Genomic DNA, 9,279 nt, shown 5'->3' with positions numbered 1-9,279 from the left:
AAGCAACACATAGTTGGTATCAAGGTTTGTTTACTCTTTCTCCTTGGTTGACTACTTTACTTTCTGCCATCATAGGCCCCGTAATATTCCTCCTTCTTGTTTGTACAATAGGACCATGTGTGCTGGGAAGATTGCTTAAATTTTTAAAGAATCGCTTACAAACCTTGGATGATAATGTTGCTGAAACACATAAGACAGTTCAATTTCTTAGTCATGTGGTTAAACATTCAGGTGATGATGTCAAACAACCGCTTTTAAATTTCTTTGATAATGAAAGCGACTTAGAGGGGGAACTGGATGCCAAAGAGATGTTTGGTGAGAGTAGTAGGTTGGAACCGAAGGGTCTCGGCCTACTGCCTCAGACCTACACTCTGGAGACATCGAAAGCCCCTTGCCTTGAGTTGCTTCAAGAAAATAAAAACAGAGGAAATGTAGCGATCTCTGGCCTGGATTGAAGCTAGGCCCAAGAAGAAGATAAGTTTCGTTTTTCCATAAGTTTCTATTCCTGAACATTTACAAGATTTCCTGTAAACCATATGACCATGAACAAGCTGTGTGTAGTATCATGTTTCTGTATATGTGGCAGTAGTTATCTATGCTTATGCTTGACTCTCTGACCAATAGAATGTTACTTCTTTGTGTAAGCTTCCTAATAAAAGGGGTCGGACGGAGCAATCTGTGTGCACCCACCTCGAGGACTTCATGGTGTCGAGTCGTTTTTGAGCCAGGTGCCCCCGTGCTATGCACGCACCCTCGAGAGGGTCCCCGGAGAAGCAAGCCTCCCCCCGGTCCTTGCAGGTGGCAAGGACCCCCTCACCAGTGCAGCTACGCATAAGACTATCTCTCATTGAGGATTAATTGCTTATGATCCTCCCCCTGATGCAATTGCTTTGTATATACTGATAGTAGCAGTTCCTGAAAATGTAACATGTGCTAAAGTAGTTAACTGTATATTTTTAAGTAATAAGCTTTACTGTTTGCATATTAGTTCACCTGTTTTAAATTGTACAGCTTTGAGGAAATTTCCTTTCACTTTGTTTATGTTTGATTTTTGCAAGGATGGTTTTTTACATATGGTCACGAAACTTTTAATTATATTCCTGCTAATATTAGTGAAGCACAATCTTGCTTTAGCTAGTTAATTCCTGTGTTGCTTTCCAAACAGCAACTTCAGACATCACTTGTGACTTTGAGATTAATGTGGTTGTATGTAATTTGGTAAAAATAATTAATACTATTTTTTAGCTATTTTAGTAATTAATGTGTTGTTTTAATTTTTCAGATGAATCCAGAACTATCCAGTACCAATTTAATATTTTATACAATTTGGCCTTTGATTTGGAAATTGATACCCTAGGATCTTGGTGGGAAAGCTTTTGGTTACTCACAGGTCTGTTGGGAAATGTTTTAAGTTATTTAGTCATTATTTGTGCTAGAGGTAACCTTACGTAAAGACATGCGTGGAAAGCTACCATGATCTCAGTAATTGGTTATCTTGGACACCTATAAGCTCACCTAATTTGCAGAATTTTTTAGCTAAACCAAAACCACTAATTTGTTCTTGTTGTTTTATTTAATGTATCCTGTCCTTAATTACCATGGCTAGGAATTTCTTACAGAACAACCCCAGCTGCTGCAAAAATCGGAATTTGCGCTCAGCAGCGAAGAATTGGAGGACGACAAAAATTCTGAATGCCATAGTTATATTCATATGTCATCGGACGAGGAACACAAAGTATTTTTAAAAAATAAAAACAGAGGAAATGTAGCGATCACTGGCCTGGATTGAAGCTAGGCCCAAGTAGAAGATAAGTTTCGTTCTTCTATAAGTTTCTATTCCTGAACATCTACAAGATTTCTTGTAAATCATATGACCATGAATAAGCTGTATGTAGTATCTTGTTTCCGCATACGTGACAGTAGTTACTCATGCTTATGCTTGATTTTTTGATGATTTCCTGATGCCCATATATGGTGATAGATTATGTATAACCAATAGAATGTTATTTCCTTGTGTACCTGTAAACCTTTTAATAAAAGAGGTTGGGCGGAGCAATCCGCACGCACTCACCTCGAGGACTTCATGGTGTCGAGTCGTTCTTGAGTCAGGTGCCCCGTGCTACGGCACGCACCCTCGCGAGGGTCCCCGGAGAAGCAAGCCTCCCCCCGGTCTTTGCAGGTGTCAAGGACCCCCTCACCAGTGAAACCTCGCACACCTCCACCATTGCAAATGCAGCCTGCTGTCTGGGTGGGAAATGCCTGGAACACAATAAAGCCCACCCACCACCTCCTGCTGGCAGGCTGGGGTGAGAGGAGAGGCAGAGAAGCCGGAGGGGAGCCGATCTGAGCCTTCCAAAAGAAAGAGGCTGGGGGGAAGTGTGTGTACTACAGTATGGCTCTTTGCCTGGCTTCCTGCCTCCTCTTGTGGTCTCCTCAGTGCTCACTTGTGCTGTCCCTCCCCAAGTGTAGTTTGATTGCAGGCGGAGCCACGTTGCCTTTTCAAACTTGTAATCAGTGAAGCTGGGCTAGATTTTTATATAGTTTTATCCAGCTGTGTGTGTGTGAGAGAGAAATGAATGGGGGCCTGGGGAGGAAGTCACTACACTTGGGGAGGGAGAGCACCAGTGAGGAGACCACAGGAGGAGGCAGGAAGCCAGGCAAAGAGCCATGCTGTAGCACACACACTGGCCCCACAACGTGGCTCTGCCTGCAATCAAACTACTCTTGGGGAGGGAGAGCACAAGCGAGCCAGGGTCCTTCCCTCCAGCCTTTGCCCAAAGCCCTGCACAGCACCAGGAGGATGAAGTTTGAATTCCTCCCCCTCCCTCCAACCCACACGTACCTTTTCCAGCTTTTTTTAACAGTTAAGCAGAGTCATCCACGATGAGGCAGTAACTAGCTCAGCTTTTTACTTTTACTTTTTTTTCATGATGAGAGTGGTGATGCTGTGCCTCACTTGCCTCACCTGACTGCACGTCACTGAGGTGTGGCATGGAGGAGGTAACATCAATGTTTAACAATACAAATGCAAGTACAAGCCACTAAGTTAAAATAAATAGCCATAAATTAAGACAGTTAAAACAATTTAAAAACCCAAAATATACATTTACAGTATTAAAATTGCCAGGGAGGTTAGAGGTTCTAGTTAAGCCAGGCCAGCTAGTTGGAACAGGTGGGTCTTGAGTTTCATGCGGAAGGAGCGGAGATCGGTCGTTATCCTGATATCTGGGGGGAGGTCATTCCAGAGGGCTGGGCCCATCACAGAGAAGGCCCTACTCCTGGGCGCCGCCCTCTGACACTGCCTGGCGGACGGCACCCGGAGGAGTCCCTCTCTGTGAGAGCGAATTGGTCGCAGGGATGTATGGGGCAGAATGCGATCCCGCAAGTAACTAGGTCCTGTGCCATGGAGCGCTTTAAAGATGGTAACTAACACCTTGAAGCGCACCCGGTAGACCACAGGGAGCCAGTGCAGCTCGCGCAGGAGTGGTGTTACATGGGAGAACCTCGTTCTCCCCATGATTGCCCGCGCGGCCGCATTCTGGACCAGTTGCAGTCTCCGGGTGCATCTCAAGGGGAGCCCCATGTAGAGAGCATTACAGTAGTCCAGGCGGGACGTCACCAGCGCGTGAGTGACTGTGCGAAGGGCATCCCGGTCCAATAGGGGGCGCAATTGGCGCACCAGGCGAACCTGGTGGAACGCCGTCCTCGCCACGGCTGCCACATGGTCATCCATAGACAGCCGGGCGTCTAGGAGGACGCCCAAATTGCGCGCCCGCTCCACGGGGGCCAGTTGCTCGCCCCCAATGGCCAGCAATGGAGTAAACTGGCATTCATTAGCTATTCCTATAAACCTCCAATAATTACCCTTTTATAGCATATTCCCTTTTTTCCCCAACTCACTATCTAAGGCTTATATCCAATTGCTTTTACCAATGCCAAGACATATAAAAATCATTAAACATTATCCATTAACATTTTCTTATTGTTATTATAGTTATCTAAAGAAAAAAAACAGAATTTTTTTTTTCTGATTTTTCGTGTGTAGAGGCTGTTAACAGCGAAGCTGAGCCTTGGTGAGGACAGCTTTAAAGAGGGGAAAACCCAGCGGTGACGGAGGAAAAGGTGATCCCTCGTTCCGTAGGGTGAAATCCCTGAAATCCGATACGGAAGAGACCAGTTGCCATGGCGCGGTCATGGCCTGGTCCGGAGATGTGACAGCCTGATTATCGGTGGAAGGAGTAAAAAGTGAGTAGCAGCTGAATCTATCGGTGGACAGTGTTAAAGAATTTGATACTCCGAGACACTTCTCTAAGCTGATGGAATTTACAACAGTGCAATAAAGAGAAAACAAAGGATGCCTGAACTGAACTGTAAGACGATGCAGAATTTGTAGAGAATGAAATGGATTGTAGTTACTGAGCGGTGTATTTTTGCTGACTTCGGAGCCTGGATCTACAGTGATACAATCTGAGAGTTTTGTGTGGGTGGCAAACAAAATATGAAAGAAGGAAAGAACAGTCCCTTTTCGCATAGAAGAGAAAAAGGCAGAAGAAAGAAAGAGAAAGAAAGTGACAATGACTGTGCAATTTTGAATACAGAAGTCATTTTGAAAGCATAGGGAACAGAATTTGCAAGACAGTAGAGAGATAGAGGAAAAAGAACTGTTGTATTCCCACCGTACGATTTTGGATTGGACTCACTCATAACCAGCTCTATGTACTTCTGATATCTCTACATTATTTAGGGTATTGTAATACTGTTATATTTAATATTTTATAAAATATACATTTTATTTATTTATCCATATCCCACATATATTTAATGTAGATTTAAGCATATTTAAAACAAGATAGAATTTATAGCCACTTCTTTTACTACTGCATATTAGAAAATTTACCTACCTTTAAATTAGGAATTGTCAATAAATAATAACCTTTAATTAATTTAATTAACTGCATACATCGATTTATGTATTTATGAACTTTTAGCAAACATATTATATAGCGAAAAGTGTAATAGATTATTTAACAATTTTATATTATAAATATTTATCTATTTCTTTCCATTGCTCCCTCTTCCCCTTTAACGTGATTCAGTCTATAGCTTTTTATATAATTGTCTATAATTGTCCATAGAAAATTGATATCAAGGGTTGAATTTAATCAGTGACCTATATAACCTTATTACTGTTAAATATCAGATTTCTTTTTTTTTTTAAGAGAGGGAGAAATAGGAGTACTTAGGGAAAGACTTGGTGTGAAAATTGGAAATCTATGGTATTGTGGAATAATTTTTTTCAAAAAGCTAAAGATGGCAAACACATCCACAGCTACCAAAGCCTCAAAGAAAACACAGCCAGCGGTAGCCTCTCCAGCAGGACAAAAGTTAACAACAGACCTGTCGAACAGTGAAAAACCAGGATCTGTACCAACCGTACAAAGCCTACAAACCTCATTAAACATGATCCAGGAATTTATGATAAAAACACAAGAATCAATAACTAATAATCATGATGACATGAAAGGCGACATAGGGGAAGTGAAAGGCGATCTAGCGGAAGTGAAAGGCGATTTAGGGGAAGTAAAAGGTGATATAAAGAAGTTGGATGACAGAATAGGGAAAATACAGGAAACAATAGCTAAAAATGAGCAGAAGATAAAAATGATAGAAACTAGGACAGAACAAACTGAAAAGAAATTGGAAGAAACACAAGAAAGACTGACAGCAGTTAACAGAGAGCTCAGGGAGGCAGTAGTCCACTTAGAATTAGAACGATCCTCTTTCTATTTAAGATTTCAGAACATAGTAGAGACAAAAGATGAGGATCTACCAAAACTCATGAGTGATCTTCTAGCTGACCAACTGCAAATGGACAAAAGTGAACTGAGGAACAATATTGATGAAATCTATAGAGTGCATACAAATTATGCACGAAGATACAAGTTTCCCCATGAAATACACATAAGATTTGCAAAAAAAAAACCTGTCAGAGATGAAATTTAGAAAAGAACAAGGGATGAACAGATTGTCCATAAAGGAAAAGAAGTCATAACCCTTAAACAAATACCAAAGAGAATCAGAGAGCAAAGAAGGAATTACCAATTCCTCTCTACACAACTGATAAAATATAAAATAATGTTTCGCTGGTTGATACCGGAAGGCATGTTAATATCTTGGCAAGATAAGAAAATAAGGATTGACACTGTAGAGAAAGCCCGGGAATTCTATGAACACTATATAGAGGGTAAATCAGACAGCAGAGAGGAGTTGGAAACCCAAAGCAAAGAGGAGCAGCCGAAGGAGGAAAAAGGACTAGACCAAGATGTGAGAAAGAAGACCGATACAGCAGCCCAGGAAAGAGAAGGAGTGAGGACAAGAAACCAAAAGGAAACAAAACCAAGTAAAGGAACGAAGGCGATAAACTAGTAACAGGATGGAGGAGGAAGTGAAATTAATATCAGTCAACATAAATGGTTTAAATTCACCTATAAAAAGAAGACAAACAATTTCTAAGCTCCAAAAACAAAACATGGATATCACGTGCCTACAGGAAGTTCATATTAAAAAAGGAAATGGCAATATCCTGGAATCTCCAAAATTAGGAAAACTACATTTGGCCCTGGCTGATACAAAGAAAAGAGGAATTGCAGTATATATAAAGGACTGGCTAAAACCTAAACAGGTATACGCAGATGAAGAGGGAAGAACATTATTAATCGAAGTATTAATAAAACAAAGAAGAGTATTAATTGCAGTCATATGTGCACCAAACACGAACCAGAAAGAATACTATAGTAAACTACATAAACGGATTGCAGAACTGGAACTGGATAACATATGTCTATTAGGGGACTTCAATGCAGTGGTAGATCCAAAGAAAGACTATAAAACGGATAATAAAAAAAAAAAATGAAAGGAGAACTCTACCAAATACATTCTTTGAAATGGCCCAAGAATTAAATCTAAAAGATGTTTGGAGAGAAATCAATCCACAGAAGAGTCAATACACATTCTTTTCAAACCCCCATAATTCATGGTCCAGGATCGACATGGTGTGGATGGATCCAGAAATGGAGAAAGATGTAGAAGAGGTAGAAATAACACTGAACATGTGGGCAGACCATAACCCATTAACAATCAAATGGAAAGGAGAAGCAAAAAGGAAAAAGAGATGGACCATGAATCAGCGGGTTGTAAAAGAAAAGAATTATGTACAGTATATGGAAAAAGAATTAGCACTTTTCCTAAAAGAAAATTGGAATGAACAGACAACTATTCAAAACCTATGGAATACTACTAAAGCAGGGGTGGCGAACACGTGGCTCGCGAGCCGCATGCGGCTCGCGGCCAAAATAAATGAGGCTCTTTGCCTCTTACCATTATTTAGTATACTGTGGCTCGGATCGCGCGCTAAACCCGGAAGTACGGTCGCCGCGACGACGCTTGCCTCCGCTCCACCAGCTCAGAGCTGGTGGAGGGCAGGCAAGCGTCGTCGCGTCGACCGTACTTCCGGGTTTAGCTCAACAGCGCCCTCTGCTGCGCCCAAAAAAATAATGCTTCAAAGTCTAGCACAGTTGCTGCAGGATTCCGGTGAGGTTCTAATGATTGCTCAAATTAATAATAATGGTTGCATATTGAAGCTCTGGGTTCAGGAGCAGCAGAGTTTTAAATAGGAGAAAACATTTAATTGAATTTCCATGGTTAGTATATTTCCCAAAATTCTACGAGTGTTTTTCTCACAGCCTGTAATTGTAATAGATATCAAAGATAATCCAAACTCATATATATATTATAATACATATATTAGGTTAAAGGAAGATAATATTAGGACCAGGCTTTACCCATGTATAGGTTGTACTCGATTTACAATCACAATCTCGTCACTGAGCAAAGCAGTCATTAAGCGAGATATGTGACTGCTTTGTTTAATGACTGCAAGTGTGGCATTCCTGGTTGTGGTCATCAAGTAATCTTGTAGGTTGTTAGGTGGACAGAGATTCCACTTATTTATGGATTTAAAAGTTATACAGCAGCTCTAATGGGTTTATAAAAATTTATAACAAAAAACACCTGACTGAGCATGTTATATTATGTGTTTAATATATTATTGTTAAAATTATATGCTTTTGTGTGAGTGTTTGTCTGTTTTGGCAGGTCACTGCGTGGTGTGGCTCTCTGACTCTCACAGTTTAAAATTTTGGCTCTTTTTGTCGAACTTGTTCGCCACCCCTGTACTAAAGCTTATGTACGAGGCATTACAATAGCATATACAATAAGAAGAAACAAAGATAAAAAGAAACGATATACAGAGCTTCAGGAGAAACTGGGGAAATTAGAATATAAACTTCAGAAAGAACCTCAAAACAAAAAAGCCAAAGAAGAAAAAGAAATAATTAAACATAGATTAAACTTAATTACACAAGAAGAAATGGCCCAGAAAATTAGATCATGTAGGCAAAATTATTTTGAAAATGCCAATAAACCGGGGAGATGGTTAGCCTATAAACTAAAAAAAGAGAAAAAAAAGAAAATAATACAGCAACTAGAGGATGAAAAAGGGGTGATACACCACCAAAAGGAGGAAAAAAAAATATAGCAGTAAAATACTTCCAAGCATTGTACTGCCGAGAGGAAATAGAAGAGGAGAATATTAAAAGATATCTCCAGAGGAGAAATCTTCTAACCCTACCGGAAACAACAAAAGAAACATTAAATGAGAAAATAACTAGGCTAGAATTAAAAAGGGCAATCCAAAAACAAAAAAATAATAAAACGCCGGGCCCAGATGGAATTCCAGCAGAATTTTATAAAGAATTGCAAAAATCATTAGAGAACATATTATTAGAACTGTATAATGAAATATTAGAATGAGCTAAGACACCAAAATCCTGGATGGAGGCACTAATAACACTAATTCCCAAAGACAATGCTGAAAATCAAAAGATCCAAAATTATAGGCCAATCTCGCTGCTAAATGCTGATTATAAAATATTTATGACAATTATGGCGGAAAGAATTAAAAATATATTAAACGAAATCATACACCCAGACCAAAACAGATTTTTACCCAACAGACACATAAAAAACAATATCCAAACAATAATGGACATATTAGAATACTACAAAATACATCCAGGAAAACAAGCAGCATTGATATTTATTGACGCACAAAAAGCATTTGATAATCTGAATTGGGGGGGCGGGGCTTGCTGCCAGCATGAATGGCTGCATGGACAGAGAGCTCTGTTAGCAGCAGCCAGATCTAACATCCGGAGGGGG

General features: G+C 40.2%; 1 long non-coding RNA gene across 1 annotated transcript; it reads right to left on the bottom strand.

Annotated features, from left to right (window-relative positions):
- Positions 1-6,298: 6,298 nt before the first annotated feature.
- Positions 6,299-8,822, bottom strand: LOC309400731. The gene is made up of 3 exons (XR_014176702.1): positions 8,228-8,822; positions 6,884-7,272; positions 6,299-6,852 (listed from the first exon to the last, which is right to left on the bottom strand). It is a non-coding gene; the product is annotated as an uncharacterized lncRNA (long non-coding RNA).
- Between the last annotated feature and the right edge of the window lie 457 nt (positions 8,823-9,279).

This window comes from Natrix helvetica, assembly GCF_964273705.1.
Source record: "Natrix helvetica genome assembly, chromosome: W".
Taxonomy (NCBI): Eukaryota; Metazoa; Chordata; class Lepidosauria; order Squamata; family Natricidae; genus Natrix; species Natrix helvetica.
The sequence above is the reverse complement of the archived record's forward strand: the minus strand, read 5'-3'. Positions and strand labels throughout refer to the sequence as shown.